The 16,932-nt window shown below is 43.0% G+C and overlaps 1 long non-coding RNA gene across 1 annotated transcript; it reads left to right on the top strand.

Annotated features, from left to right (window-relative positions):
• Positions 1–475: 475 nt before the first annotated feature.
• Positions 476–12,953, top strand: LOC137326116 (uncharacterized). The gene is made up of 3 exons (XR_010964109.1): positions 476–605; positions 700–813; positions 12,582–12,953. It is a non-coding gene; the product is annotated as an uncharacterized lncRNA (long non-coding RNA).
• The last annotated feature ends 3,979 nt before the right edge of the window (positions 12,954–16,932 follow it).

Below are 16,932 nucleotides of genomic sequence, written 5' to 3'. Positions count from 1 at the left end.
TGCCTCGCTCAATCCTAGGTAGTCCTCCCTGGGATGGCATAGCAATGGGTGTAGACAATACACTGCTGGTGCCATCTGACCTTGACGGCCTGAGCCTCTTCACCTTCTGCTACCAAGTTCAGTGCCACAAGACCAGTCAATGCTCGATATATCGTGCGCCATCTATAGAAAAGGTTCTGTTGCAAACGGCTGCTCTTGCAAGACTCCGCCAGCGACATTACCAATTAAGAACAACCCTGCTACCGAAGGCGAGCGCTATCCCGCTCCCAATGCCCAGTTAGGGCACAAAACCGGCCTCCCATTCGCAGCAATATTGAGCGGGGCGGGCAGCGACCATAAACTTATAAACCGTGTCGGCCGACACGAATTCAGCCTTTGAACCTCTCCCCTGTTTGCGCTGTGCGGACTCGTCCGCCGTTGTTCTGGCAACAGTTGAACACAGTGTGAACATTAAAGAAGGTTCAGTCCTTGGAAAATTGGGACGGTGCAAAAAAAACCACTTCAATCTGCACCTTGAGGTGGGACCGTATTAACAGACCAGAAGTTGCAATTTTTAATAAATCTCTATAGTATCTGAAGCCTGGGACTGGAGAAGAGAACATTGTGTAAGGATTCGTGGGAAATGCTAATATAATATTTGCACATGTCTTGCTCTTGATGTAATTCACTAATTGCACTGGGGTGTGATTATGATCTTAGGTACAAATATGGATAAAGGAATTGAAGGGGACTGGAAACAGCACGCACGAATGGGCTGGGAGAGACTTCAAAAATACATCAGCAGCAGCAAGCAACTCAAGTCTGAATATATAGGTAACTCTCAGCTCCTTGGTTGATGCAACACAAGCTTTACAATGAAACTTGATCACAGGTGTAGATATAACTCGCTCACAGGTATATGCAACCTGGGCTCATTTTGAGGTTTGAGTGTGCTCAATATTTTTCATGTACGTTCAGCCAATTGCCCAAAATTACCAGGAGTGCTAAACTTTGTAGCAGTGTAATGATCACTGGCGAACCACCGACAGTGAATACCATGCAATATGCTGCCTTTTACAGGGCAACAATTGCAGCTGCCAAAAGTGCTTCCACTGTCAGGAACTGGATGAGTAGGGGCCATAAATTGGTGAGTTCACACATTCGTGAACCCCTGGATGATATGTGCAGTGTGCAACTTACTTTTTTTGCACAGAATGTGCCAGAACTTCATTAGATAATGAAATACAATCCAAATAGGGCATTATGAGGCAGCCCTTGGTTGTCCTAGTTTCCTGTCTAATTCCCACCCAGGAATTAAAGGCCAGCAACATTATTACTTGCTGGGAAGGGATCTCTTAAAGAGGCATTGTAATTTTTTCCCCCCATCAGACATTCAATTCCAAAAGATCTTGCTTTTAATGCAAGAGGATGAAGAAGAATGCAATGGAGTTCAGCGGGCACCGACTGCCCTCACCTGCTATTATACAACCAACTGAATCTGCACCTTTACCTGGCAATGACCAAGAGCAAGTGTCACTGCAGGCTCCAGGTCATCAAAGAGGCAGTTGCAGACCTGCACCATTGCTGCAAGGAGACTGACAGTCAACCTCTTTTACAGGGATAGTACTGCCAATGGCAGTCAAGATTACCCACCTCCCTCTATTGTTGTGCCTTTGCCTCCTTCCAGGCTGTCATAAGAATTATCTGCAGTATCAGACAACGCACAGAGGTATCAAACTGGTGGCAGATGCAATGCGCAGCAGGGAAGTAGTGTCATCTCCTTTCCCACTGAATATCAATAACAGCATACCATAACTGCCCAATTTCACCACATTATTGCATTTCACAAGGTACAGGGGGTAGCTGATAGCATCTATGTAGTCATCTGGACTGAATATTCTTGCTCTTTCTCTGATACCACCACTTCCTTGCACTGTATTCACAGAGTACTACCTCCTTAATCTTACTAAATGTATCCTGCAAGCAGCCTGCTATTGACCCAGAACAAGGCAGCACCTCACAGTACCCTGCATTCCTCTCTCCAATGCCGTGCTTGTAAATTTTGGGTATGAGGGACTCAGGGTACAGTAAGGTACTCGCTTGTTCTGGGCCACTGGCAGGCTGTTCTTCCAGGCCTACAATGCTAGAAAAGGATCACATATTACAACACTGGCACCTAGAGATAACTTTTTACAAACTTCCATTGCAAGACACTATGGGTGATGGTGTTATGGATGTGTGTCTGTGTGTGCATGAGAGAGAGAGAGAGAGAGAAGACCAATCATGAGAGCAGGATTGTACTGTTCCCGAGCTTTGGGGAGGCCTTCAGCTTCACCGTTCCCTATGCTCTTGACATTCTTATAACAACAACAACTTGCATTTATATAGCGCCTTTGATGTAAACAATTATCACAAGGCACTTTATGGACAGAAAACATTAAAAGGAATGGACACTGAGCTATGGTGGGAGTGTTAAGAGACATGACTGAAAGCTTGGCTGTAAAGATGGATTTTAAGAAGGTTTTTTAAAGGTTGAGAGAGAGGCTGAGGGGTTTAACAAGAGAGTTCCTAAAAGTCAAGCCAAAGCACTTGAAGATTCTGCCACCAATGATGGAGTGAAGGGGTGCACAGAAGTCCAGAGCAGGAGGATGGAAGGCTCTAGGATGGAAAGCAAGGTAGGAGGACGTTACAGAGGCAGGTTAGGGTGAGGCCATGGATGGATTTAAAGAAAAGAATGAGGATTTTAAATTCATGGTGCTGGGAGATAGGGAGCTAATGCAGGTCAGTGAGGATGGGAGTGATGTACAAGTGGGACCTAGTGCAGGACAAGATACTGATGGCTGAGTTTTGGACAAATTGGAATTTATGGCAGAGGAGGTGGTAAGGAGTATGTTGTAGAAATCGAGTCTGGATAAATGTTTTGGCTGTGATGGGGGTGAAGTAGAGGCAGAGGTGGGCAGTGATGTGGAGGTGGAAGTTAGCAGCTTTGGATAGGACGTGGGGTTTGAAACTCAGCGCTAGGCTGAACAGGATGCCAAGGTTTCATGTAGTCTGATTCAGCCTGAGTTCATGGCCAGGGATGCAATTGCAATCAGTGACAGGGGAGCAGCATTTATGGCAGTGACAGAAAACAGTGGCTTTGATTTTCCTGATGTTTAAGTTGGAGGAAATTTTGACTTGTAGATAACTTAAAGCAAGGATGCCTAGGGTAGTGTTACATCGAGTTAAGTCAAAACTACAGCACAGAAACAGGCCATTCGGCCCAACTGGTCTATGCCGGCATTTATGTTCCACATGAGCCACCTCCCTCCCTACTTCATCTAACCCTATCAGGGTTCCCTTCTATTCCCTTCTCTCTCATGTGCTTATCTAGTTTACCCTTAAATGCCTCAACTACTCCTTGTGGTAGCACGTTCCACATTCTTACCACTCTTTGAGTAATGAAGTTTCTCCTGAATTCCCTATTGCATTTATTAGTGACTATTTTATATTTATGATCTCTAGTTTTAGACTCCCCCACAAATGGAAACATTTTCTCCACGTCTACCCTATCAAACCCTATCATCTTAAAAAGCTCTATCAGGTCACCCCTCAGCCTTCTCTTTTCTAGAGAAAAGAGTCCCAGCCTGTTCAGCCTTTCCTGATAACGATGTGCTCTCAGTTCTGGTATCATCCTTGTGAATCTTTTTTGTATCCTCTCCAATGCCTCTATATCCTTTCTATAATATGGAGACCAGAACTGTGCACAGTACTCCAAGTGTGGTCTAACCAAGGTTCTATACAAGTTTAACATAATTTCTTTGCTTTCAATAAGCTCATCAAAGGGCTTGTAATTTTTGGGCACTCCACCAGTTCAGATCCATTCCCTTTTAATATAGGACAAATTCAGTAAAGCTGCACTACAAGAACAAAGTCTTGCTAAGCAGGTGCATAAGTTGGAGATAATATGGGCTATTCTCTGACCCACACACCTCTCCATCGAGGTTCAGCTGTGGGAATGCAGCCTCACTGAATTTGCCCATATGTACAACTTTGTCCTGCTAACAGAAAACTAGTCTTGAGATGCTGTGAAGAGCACTGCAGGCCTGAACCTTTTTGCCTCAGGCTCTTTTAGGCTGGCATCAGGGACATCAGCAACATGAATCAGTCTGCAGTCTACATATTACATAGAATTTACAGCACAGAAACAGACCGTTGGTCCCAACTGGTCTGTGCCGGTGTTTATGCTCCACACGAGCCTCCTCCCACTCTACTTCGTCTAACCCTATCAGCATATCCTTCTATTTCTTTCTCCCACATGTACTTATCTATCTTCCCCTTAAATGCATCTATGCTGTTCGCCTCAACTACTCCTTGTGGTAATGAGTTCCACATTCTAACCGCTCTCTGGGTAATATGTTTAACTAACTTGATTGAAGTCTTTGATAAAGTATCGGAGAGGGTCGATAAGGGTAGTGCTGTTGATGTTGTGCGTATGGACTTTCAAAAGGCACTTGATAAAGTCCCACATAATAGACTTGTTAGCAAAATTGAAGCGCATTAGATTAAAGGGACATTGGCAGCATGGATACAAAATTCGCTAGGGATAGAAAGCAGAGAGTAGTGGTGAACGCTTGTTTTTCAGGCTGGATGAAATATAAAGTGGTGTTCCCCAGGGGTCAGTATTAGGACCACTGCTCTTTTTGATATATATTAATGACCCGGACATGGGTATTGAGGGTATAATTTCAAAGTTTGTAGATGACACAAGACTTGGAAATGTAGTAAACAATGTGGAGGATAGTAACAGACTTCAGGAGAACATGGACAAACTGTTGAAATGGACAGACACATGGCAGATGAAATTTAACGCAGAGAAGCGCGAAGTGATGCACTTTGGTAGGAAGAATGAGGAGAGGCAATATAAACTAAATGGTACAATATTAAAGGGGGTGCAGGAACAGAGAGGCCTGGGGGTGCACATAAACAAATCTTTGAAGGTGGCAGGACAAGTTGAGAAGGCTGTTAAAAAAGTGTATGGGATCCTGGGCTTTATTAATAGAGGCATAGAGTACAAAAGCAAGGAAGTTATGCTAAACCTTTGTAAAACACTGGTTTGGCCTCAGCTGGAGTATTGTGTTCAATTCTGGGTACCAAACTTTAGGAAGGATGTCAAGACCTTAGAGAGGGTACAGAAGAGATTTACTGGAATGGTACCAGGGATGAGAAACTTCAGTTATGTGGAGAGACTGGAGAAGCTGGGGTTGTTCTCCTTAGAACAGAGAAGGTTAAGGGGAGATTTAGTAGAACAGTTTTGACAGAGTAAATAAGGAGAAACTGTTTCCAGTGGCAGAAGGGTCGGTGGCCAGAGGTCACAGATTTAAAGTGATTGGCAAAAGCGCCAGAGATGACGTGAGGAAACATTTTTTTTCTCAGCAAGTTGTTATGATCTGGAATCCACTGCCTGAAAGGGTGGTGGAAGCAGATTCAATAATACCTTTCAAAAGGGAATTGGATAAATACTTGAAGGGAAAAAATTTACAGGGCTATGGGGAAAGATCAGGGGAATGGGACTAATTGGATAGCTCGCTCAAAGAACTGGCCTAGGCATGATGGGCTGAATGGCCTCCTCCTCTGCCGTACCCACTATGGTATTATGATAAAGAAGTTTCTCCTGAATTGTTTATTGGATTTATTAGTGACTATCTTATATTTACGTCCCCTAGAAACTTCTTCTCTACGTCTACCCTATCAAACCCCTTCATAATTTGAAAGACCTGTATTAACCAGGTGACTGATGCATTGTTTGCAAGTGCAAACATTCACATAATTTTCCTCGTGGGCAAGAACCAACAGCAGGAGAGAGCCATAGGATTCTTTCAATTGGAAAGATTTCCCCAAGTCCAGGGCACACATATAGCCCTACCTGCACCTGCACATAATAGTGGACTGTACAAGAGCCGGGAGGACTACCACTCAATCCACGTGCACCTCATCAGGAACCACCTGCAAAGGATAATGCAAGTGAATGGCTGCTTCACTGGCACCAGCCATGATGCCGTCATTTCAAGGTAGTCCACTGTGCCTCCATTATTTGCTCCTGACCAAGAAGTGCAAGGTAGGAGACCAGGAATATCCCATGCAGCTGTGGCTCATGATCTTTCTGCACCATCCACGGATAGCAGCGGCGCACAGATTTAATGAGGTGCATGTCTCTACAGGAGTTGCCACTGATTCTATTGCTTTGACAGATCCTCTGGTACAGTTTCATGAATCATTCTGTGTGCTGCATGCTTCGTAACTTTGATCTTCAGTGAGGAGTCCACATGGATCAGCTGGAGCAAGAGGCCACACAACATCACCAGGGAGAGGTCATTAAAGAGTTGTAGGAACCAGAGGATCCAGCTGCACAAGGACCTTTGACATTTGGCAATGTCTCAAATGACACCTTCAGTTAATCACGGCATTTACTCCCTCCAGCTTTCCCGTGCCCTGGAATAAATCACCATCCTCTACATTTGCACAGTAAACCTAGTAATGTGACAGCCACAATACTCCTCTTAAATGTACATGTATTTCCAGAGACATACACATGAAACTGAACTCATTGCAACTCAAATGTGTTCAAATTATATCAAAAATGTGATGTATCTATGGTCTACAATAGGTCCCAGCTAAGGGCTGCCATTGTAATGAGGTAGAAGGACCCACCCACCTCATTTTCTTCCCTCATCACCGGAGGGTTCTCATATTAAGAACAGGCAGTAAAAACAACAGGACCTAAAGCAAGTCCCCTTTTTATTCTTGCACGGGGCAGGGATCAGTGCTGAAGGCCTTCTGGTTGCTATTTTTGGACAGCAGCCAGAAGACTTTGATGCCGGTGGCCATTCCTGCTGCTGCAAGTCTCTCAGGTCTACAGCAGCAATAATTTTTCCTTCTCTACTTCCAGGTGCTAGGTCCTGCCAGGGAGCAGGCCTGTGCCAAGGGAGCGTCTGACCTATGTAAATGACTTGAACCCAAGCATACAGCAGGCTCAGGTCATTGTAGGCAGGTCACACTTCAGGTGTACTCTGCCTGCCTGGCAGCCAAATGCAGAGGCAGATAAATTGGTCCCCATAACTCTCAAGGGCTGAACATAAAGACTGTATTAGTAAGTTAAATAAGTAACAAAAACAGACCAGCAGTTAACTAATCAACAGTTTAGAATTACCAGTGAGGCATTTTTGACAAATTAATCTACTTAGATTGAAAAATGTTACATTATTATCATTTTTTATGATATTGATTCATCTTAATCTGTCACAGTGATAATCTTCATCATAATTAGAAGCACCCATTGGTCCCACAGAGTCTCCTGACAATTCCAATGTACTGGCATTGATCTAAAAGCAGAGTGAAATGAAAGAATGCTAGCAAGAACAGATGTGCATTTTAGCCTTAACATGAATCTGGTTCTATCCTATGTAAATGCTTCATCCAATTTTGTACTAGGATTGACATCTATAATGTACTATTGTTCATCACCAAAATGACCATTGCTGGAGATGATGCAATTCAGGTGCTACAGTGTCATGAATGTCACCTAAAACAACTCAGATCAACCTTTTGGCTTGTAAGTGAGTCAGGAATGGAAATGAAGAGGTGGCATTCCCACAACTGTCTCAATTCAAAATAATGGAATAATTTCAGGAAAAACTGGCCAACACTGAAATCTCTGGCTCAGAATTCAGCCTTGGGTCGAAAATGTGAGTCTTCTGTAGGTATTTTGCTTGGAGAGTGAACAAAGACTACTGTAAAAAGACTACTGTAAAATGACTACTGTGTAACAAGGAAACCCTCAAGTAGAAGTGCACATGCAGACAAGAGTTATCAGTACAATGACATAAAATCACATGCTGGTGTCTTTGCTATACAGCTGTGAAAGCTAACATTTTGGAGTGTGATTTCTATTGAAGTGTAAAGAGGATGCAATGTACTGCTACCACTAGAGGCAACTGAGCTTCCAGAGCACAGGTTAATAGTTCAAACTTGATGGCGTACCTAACAGCTGGGTGTCAGTTTGTACCTGTCTGGAGCTGTAAAGAAGAAACAAACTCCGCTGTTATATACAAAAGGAATTTTTATACACTTATACAGACAATGACACTATGATTAAAATGCATTATCCCTCGACCTCTCTGCAGCTTTCAGTAAGGTTCCTCACATCCTCCTTCACCGCTCATCTATGTGGAAGATCATGACATCCCCTTGCATGATTCATTTCTACCTGTTAATAAGGCCAGTACATTTCCTTCAATTACTTCTCTCCCTGAAACCAGTTGGTCACCTCCAATGAGCTGCAACGTTCCCGCCTGGCCCCCTCCTATTACTTAACTATATGTTCTCTCCTCAGCAACATCATCTGTATGCATGGGGTCAGCTTTCATATATATGTGCCTAACAATACCTGGCTTTCCCTCTCTATCATCACCCTTGATTTCACAGCTGTCCCTGTGCTGTCTAATTGCCTGTTCAACATCAAGTCATGGATGAGCCAGAACTTTCTGAAAATCAATATTGGCAAGACTGAATCCATCCTGTTGGCTCCCATCAGAAACTCAACACTTTAGTCTATGATCTCATCCCTCTTACTGGATGCATGGCCAACAACATGCTACTTTGGTGTCCTGCTTGTCTTAAAAAATTGTTCCTATTTTCCATTAATTTTATCTATCCTGGCAGGAGTGAGGTCTGTTTTCTCATTGAACTCCCTTTCTAGGTTAGCATTTTAGAATTAACAGATCAAGCAAGTTTGAGGAAGAATTTTTAACATTCTGTACAAATGTCACGTAGTGTATTATGATATTTATCTATACTGATCTCCAGCTTTATTTTCTATTTTTCAATTCCTAACTCCCTTGAGGGAACAATAAAGACAACAATGCAATGTGGGTAAAATCAAAATCTGCCCTTCACACCCACGTTACTAATGACAGCGTGGTGCAGAAGAACCTCAGAACAATTCGCAACGTTAAAAAGACTCCTCTGTATCACATCCACAGAAAACATGATGTGAAGTACTGGTATGAGGAGCCAGGTGTTGGAATGGGCAGGTGACGCGATATCATCATTATCAGGTTATCTGAATATAGCTGTATTCCATTGAAAATGGAATCACAGGGAAAATACAGCATTGCCTCAGTCATCAACTGAAACAAAATAAGCCTTTCTCAGTTGGATTCAAATAAATACTCTTGCCCCTTTTTGCACCCAGTTCCAGCAACGAGTATTCCCACTCAAAGCTGCACCAAAACTGTCAGAATTGATTTCCTTGTGACTCTTAACAATCATCGGAGGAGGAGGAAGGGATAATTTACTACTTCTGTCTGAACTGAATCTGAACCCAGTAACTGGGACTGAAAAGGTCTTTTTCCATTGTGTATTTATAAAAGATGTGAATACATCTCTCACTGAAAACAACAGGGGTGAGAAAGGGAGGTAAAATCTAGTACAGTATTACTTGGGAAGTAGATCTTTTATGTGCATGGTACACACTCTTACTTTTAGTGAAGAAAAAGTAAAATGAAATCCACTGCTCTATGATACATATACTAAATGGACAAAAGTCTCAATTATAATATTGTAAAAATTGAAAATTAAAGAGCATGGACTGGATTTTCTTGTACTGCTTGCCCCCCCTCCCCCCCACCCACCCCCCGCCCCACCACAAGCAATGGTGACAAGGGGACAGGGCGCAGGTCCCCAGTAGATTGTTCTGGCGTCAGGCCAGCGACTGCTGCTTCCCGGGACTGCCAAGTGGAAGTAGGCCCCTGGCAGTGGCAGTAAGATCCCTGAGGTCTCCCAAATCTGGCTCTAACCCAGATTGTGGGTCTCCATCTCTTCAGAGGCATACAGGCCTGCCAATTCCCTGATCTTCGGGGCTTTTCTGCCATTCTAAATGCTGGGCTGCCTGCTGTGACCACCTAGTCACTGGGTGATTTTGTGACTGGTCACTGGCGGGCTCCCACTTGAATCCCTCAAGGTGCCTTCTATGGATGGGTGATGAAGCTTAACCCAAGAAACTGAGTCAGGTTTGCAGCAGTGTCTGAGGGGTGGGCAGAGGTCTATCGCTGTGAGGAGAATCCAGCTCCTTAAGTCACAGGCTGTTCTTTACATTAGAGCTGCTGTTACATTTTGACATTCTGCTATTCAGCTTATCTTTTGCACCATTTAAGTAATTTTCCAGAGAAGGAAATCACAAGTTGCCAACAAGAAACACTATCCACAAATTCTTGCCAGTTTTTGTGAAGTTGCTTTAATCGTGGACTGGAATTATCTTTTGTAGTTGTGGCACTGAATTAGTTATGACATTGATTAACAATGGGTCTTTCCTCAGGCAATGATATAAAGGTTCTTTCTTGAACAGGAGCCCAACTAGCCCTATCCAACACCCTCCTCTGTCTGGCTGAACTTGTTCTCACCTTGAACAATTTCTCTTTTAACTCCACTCATTTCCTCCAGATAAAAGGTATTGTTATGTGAACCCACACAGGGCCCAGTTATGCCTGTCTTTCTGTAGGAACATTCTTCATGTCAGCCCTTCCCTGACTTCCTCTTCTGTTGCACTGACAACTATGTTGGTGCTGATTTTTGCTTTTTTTCTGATCTGGAGAATTTCATTTACTATGTTTTCAATTTCCACCCATTCCTCACCTTCACTTGATCCATCTATGACTCATTGCTTCTCTTCCTGCACTTATTTTTCATCTTTCTTTGATGATGAGTTTTCCAGCGACATTTATTACAAGCCCATTGTTTCCACAAATACTTACAATATGCTTCTTCCCACCTGCTTCTTACATGGATTCCATATCTTTCTCCTATTTTCTCCATCTCCGTCACATCTGTTCTGATAACTCTACCATCTGCATCAGAGCTTCTGTAAAGTCCTTTTTCATTAGCTGAGGATTCCCCTCTGCATTGGTCCACAGGGCCTTTGAATGCATCCATCCCAATTCCCATGCCTATGTCCTAAACCTCTGACTTTCCTCTCACAACCATAAAAGAGTGCCCTGGTCCTCATCTTCCACCCCACAAGCCTCTGAATTTACCAGATCATCCTCCTCCATTTCTGCCACCTACAATATGATCCATAATCAAACCCATCTTGCTCTCGCTGCTCTTTGAAGGGTTTGTTTCACTCCACAATATCCAAGTTTTCTCTTCCACCACCCCGAATTTCAGCTACCCTCTCCCCAGCATCTTCCCATGCAACCACAGGACATGCAATGTCTTGTCTATTCATCTCTTCCTAGTCCATTGCTCAGAGCCCCAGCTCCTTCTCTGTGAGGCAAAAATTTATGTGTCCTTCTAATCCATGGCACTGTAGTTGCTGCTCACAATGCAGTCTCTACATTGGGGAAGTCAAACACTGAGGTTAACAAGGAGGGCACAGCAACTTTGCCAAATATCTCAGTTCTGACCACAAGTGTGATCCCAAACTCCATGTGGCTCACTATGTTAATTCCCCCTTCCATTACCATTCTAGTCTTTCTGTCCTTGGCCTCTTACAATGTTCCAATGAAGCTCAACGCAAATTTCAGGAACAATATTTCATCTTTCTCCTTAGGCCTGCATCCCTCGAGTCTGAACATTAGAGTTAGTAACTTCAGACTGCAGCCATATCCTCCATTTTCTTTACAGCAGGTGTTGCTGGTGAAGTGAGGTGGGTCTGTCAGTGTCTGAGGGGAAGGGAGACTGCTTGACTTTTTGAATGCCTGGAGGTCCTTTGTCAGAACACAGTGCTGGTGGAGTAGTGGTGCTGGTGACGCGGGGAGGGGTGGTAATGCTGTGCCCTCCTTGTTAACCTGTTCTTTCTCTTTTCAAGATAGTGGACCTACTGTACTTTACCAGCATCTTCTGTTTTAATTTCAAATATGATCCCAGGTTATCTATCTCTACCAGTTTCTCACATTTTTCTTAGGCCTCCCTCTGCTTCAGTTATTCACGTGTCCTTTTTTTCTTCAATGCTTTTATTTCTTTAATGCTTCTGTCCACTACTTGAGATGATCTGTTACATCACCCAGTCATCCACTGATAATTCCCCTCTCTGTTTTTCCCAGCCCCTTCCCCCCCTTTCTTGTACTATTAAAATGCTTGTTCATCTCTTAATTTTGCAGTTCTGAAGATTGCGAAACCAAAGCATCGACTGTCTGTTCTCGCCACAGATGCTGATTGATCTGCTCTGTATTTCTAGCTTTTTCTGTTTTTCCTTCAGATTTCCAGCATTTTGCTTTTTATTTGTAATGATGTAAGCACTTGGTTGATCATAATTGTTAAAACAAACTGCTAACTACATAATAATAAATGTTAACCTTCATTTGCTCACATTTCAACAAAGCAAATGCTATTCCTCGTTAATACATCGAGTGCCCAACAAGAATGACAGGACAGGAAGATATGCAAGTTTTATAGCAGTTTAATCTAAAATCAGTGAACTGTAAATGTCCCCCAACTTACATCAGTATATAATTTATGACCAAAGTTCTCTGTTGTAGGGAAATGTTTTGAATAGGTAACATCATTTTTACTCGTCACTGCGGCACTTTGAGAAGTAAAATGCCTTTGTTGTTTGTATGAAACAGGAAAAAAGCCACAGACATTAGGGACGTATGGGACTTTCCTGGGATTGTGCGATTCCTTACGGAAATGAAACCCAGCGCCAGTGACTGTAGCGACTGTTTCTCATAAGAAAATATGGCAGTAAAGAAGACCAGAATCCTGGGAATTTCTATATGTGACCATTATTATCTGTAACACTTGAATCTTACTCCAATGTGTATTTAAACCAAGCTGAAAATTATTAAAGCTGAATAATATAATGCACATGAATATTATGCTTAGAAAGGAGTTAAAATTCCATTTAGATTGGTAGGTAACAATTTGCAAAGATATGCAATTGCATAAAACAGTGATCTGCTTGTACAAGAACATTCTGTTGCATAAATGTACGGAGTCGTACAACACCAGGTTATAGTCCAACAGCTTCAAATAAAGCTGTTGAACTATAACCTGGTGTTGTACGACTCCGTACATTTGTCCACCCCAGTCCATCACCGGCATCTCCGCATCATTCTGTTGCATGTCAGGGTCAGGTGTCTAGTACAAGTGAAGCCAGACCCGTGACCTCTACCACCTAGAAGGACAAGGGCAGCAGACACATGGGAACACCGTCACCTCCGAGTTCGCCTCCAAGTCACACACCATTCTGACTTGGACATATATTGCCTTTCCTTAATCGTCACTAGATCAAAATGTTGGAACTTCCTACCTAACAGCATTGTGGGAGTACCTTCACCACAAGGACTGCAGCTGTTCAAGAGGGACAACTAGGGATGGGCAATAAATACTGGCCTTGCCAGCTGCGCCAACATCCCAAGAATGAATAAAAAAAGATTGGATCTGGGCAGTCCTACTGTTTATAAGTCATTAGAAAGAATTGTGAGATCATCTTTTTATTTGTTGGTATAATATTTTGGTCTGAAGTTACGAGGTATTAAATTCAAGAAACCTACGCACTCATTGTGCTGTGCCACAGATTGGTTTCATGTGCATCATTTCTTAAATGATGAGTTTCTGATTTTTGTTGTGATGTTAGGGACAAGCTGACTAAAGGGAGAAAGGGTAAATCAGCAGAGGAGTTAACTTTAGCACCGCGTGCCCTCCTTCGTGATCAGCTCAAGAGTGGCACATTTATTTAGCCAGGAAATGGTGAATGATCAAGATTTGAACTTTTGGTTTGATATAAATAGGCTGATTTAGCAATGACTTGACAGCTTTTTAAATTTTGCATGTTTTTCACAAAAGTATCTTCCTTCACTATTTAAAATCAAATTTGAAAAATACATGGTGGAAGAATGGTTCTTTAAGTAGTTTTGTCTGGGATTCAAGAGTTTATATTTTAAAATACAACAGTCTGCGTCTTAAGGCAAGTTACACGTCCATGAACTTCATTTGTACTGCAATTATGTTTTAAATTGCTGAATAATAAAAAAAATAATAAAATGCTCTGTTTGTAAGATTTGTTTTTAAGACTTTATCATAATGTTGCCCTTTCTGTCGTTATTAAGATTAAATATTCAGTTTAATTTGATCTAAGCAGATCCCTCCCATCAAATCTCAAAGCTGGTTCAAACCATGAGAAATCTATAGATAAGGGAAATTTTGGCTCAGCCCCAATATTCCTGAAAGAACAAAGAAAACATCAATTTTTACAAGGCTCTGAACTCAACACAATTGACTAAAACCCTTTGAGTTCTGAATACACTTTGAAGTTTTCACAATATAGTTACTTTCAAAATATAAGTTCATTGTGCTGGGAATATGTATTTTTTGATTTTGAGTTTGAATCTGGCTGCAAATATTGGAAATGTGGGCACTTGTGAAGCAGATTACAAGCTTCATCTCCCCCAACCTTCATGGATTAGACTGCCATAGCATTACCATGATCCTGCTTACCATTCTCCCCCTGGCAGTACCAGGATCCAACAGTAGTGCCATCCACTGTCCTCCCAGGTACAACATTATAGATTTCATCGATGCACCATGACCACAAGGTGATCCCCTCCCCCTTACTAGACTACTTACAGATTCAAATCAAAAAAAGAAATCAAATTCTCACAAGGAAGGATGAGAAAATGAGTTGAGATAAAACACAATATCAAATTCAGGTAATGTAGACAATAAAGGGTAAATTCCATGATCATGCACTACCAGTGGGAGTACAGATCCAAGATAAGGCTGCAATATTGTAGCGCTGATTCTCTGGTCCAGACTCCTGTGAAGCGGGTCTCCTCTCAGGATCCAGGATCACTGAACTTACCCATAGAAGTGAGCATTAAGATGAATTCTGTCGTCAAGTCCTAGTGATCTAACATTTAGTTCCTAATGATACAAATAAAGGACCTAACACTTGTGCATATTCAACACAAGACTGTATGTCCCAACCCCTCTTTACTAGCCTCCTAGGGACTGGAATTATTAATTTTCTCAAGGGAGTTACCATTTTCTTGACTACAGTGGACTTTCACCTGTAATACATGGTACAACCATTCAGTATGACATTGAAAATTGTAACATGAATGCCACTATGTTATTTAGGGAGATGTGTCCCTACAAATCTGAATTAGTCCAAATTGGGCAGGATTGAAATTTTCAAACAATTTCAGATTGATCCTTTGGATTTGGTATGGTGGCTATTAGGAATGAATTTCAAATTTGGTCGAATTGAACTGGCAGAGCGGGCATTTTTCTAAAACTTTTCTTCTGTTCAAAGCTAGATGACAATTTACATAAGCATACCATGTCCCTATGAATCAAAACCTGCAACAGCACAACTTGATTTTTTTTCAGAATAGAGAAGGAACTTACTGTTTCTTATAATGGAGTGTCAATAGATGATGATGAGGGATGTCCATAATAGAGTAACCATACATGGGGCTCGATTTTCTAAGTAAAAAACGGGTGGGTTGGGGGCAGCGGGGCATTGAAAATTGCCACCATTTCAGATCCGCCCCACCCATCTCCAACCCGCCTATTTCCAGTTTTCATGGGGGCGGGACGAGGGGCGGGCAGCCAACCCACTTCCAGGAGGCGGGTTGGGCCTTAAAACCTTTCAAGGAGGCTTCAGGCCTCCATTTTTAACTAATTCCCCATTTCAACCCCAGGGGGGCCGGGATTCCTGAGCCTTCAGTTTTATGCTTTGTGGAAGGAGGCAACAAGACCCGAGACTGCAGGTAAGTGCCTAGAAAGGCACAGCTTGTGGGCCCGGAGGAGCAGGAGTGCTTCACCCAGGCCCAACGAGCCTACCTGCACCGATCTCCCCCCCCCCCTGGATCGCGTACCTTCCCCCCCCCCCCCGATCGTGGACCCCCCTCCGATCAAGCAACCCCCCCAATCGTGGACCCCGACCCCAACCCCTGCCCCTGATCCTCTGACCCTGACCCCCTCCAATGATCGTGGACCCCTGCGATGACCCCCAATCCCATCCCCCATGACGCGCAACCCCCCTGCCCACCCATGCCCCCCTATGCCCCCCCCTATGCAAACAAAGACTTACCTGCAGAATCGTACAGACGTCTGGGAAACCCGTACTAATGGGTTTCCCGACCTCAAATTGACCCCCCTGCCCCCTTCCCTGCTCCGTTTGAAAATTGAGCCCATGGTCTCTCGATGGAGCAGACTTGATTAGCAAATTGGCTTTTCTCACTTTCGACTTTCTTATGACCATCAAAGCTAGCAGAAAGAAGAAAACTTCATTTCATCAGTCAGGAATGGATTTAAATCCAGTCTGGAAGTGAAAGAATTATATTCTAAAGCACTGAGTAGTACATGGGGCTTGTAATTTTTTATAAAAAGCTACATCTCTGGTGAAGCAAACTTTAAAATGTGATATGAGTAAGTAAACAGTTAATCTGGAGTTAATCATTTTGTTCTGGGCAAAGTTAGATTCTGTATTTTCTGATGGATTTTTATTTCCTCTGGGTTTGTTGAAAGAAAAGAGAAAAGAGAAGAGAATAAGCAGGACTTCAAAGGTAGTAATCTCTGGATTACTTTCAATGCCACACGCTAGTGAGTATAGGAATAGTAGGATAAGACAGGTTAATGCATGGCTGGAGGAATGGTGCAGGAGGGAGGGCTTCAGATTCCTGGGGCGTTGGGACCTGTTCTGGAGCAGGAGGGATCTGTTCAAGATGGACGGGTTGGACCTCAACAGAGCTGGAACCAATGTCCTCGTGGGGTGGTTAATTAGTGGGGGAGGATTTAAACTAATTTGACAGGGGGATGGGCACCAGGGTGAAACATTAGAGAGCAGAAACAAGGTGCACAGAGGACTGGGAGAGGCAAATAGCACTAGAGTAATGAATAGTTCAGAAACAGGAGGGATCAGACAGGGGGCAAATGCGAGGCAGTCTAAGATGAGATTGGAGTGCATGA

The sequence above is a fragment of the Heptranchias perlo genome, chromosome 10, assembly GCF_035084215.1.
Source record: "Heptranchias perlo isolate sHepPer1 chromosome 10, sHepPer1.hap1, whole genome shotgun sequence".
NCBI classification, from domain to species: Eukaryota; Metazoa; Chordata; class Chondrichthyes; order Hexanchiformes; family Hexanchidae; genus Heptranchias; species Heptranchias perlo.
The sequence above is the reverse complement of the archived record's forward strand: the minus strand, read 5'-3'. Positions and strand labels throughout refer to the sequence as shown.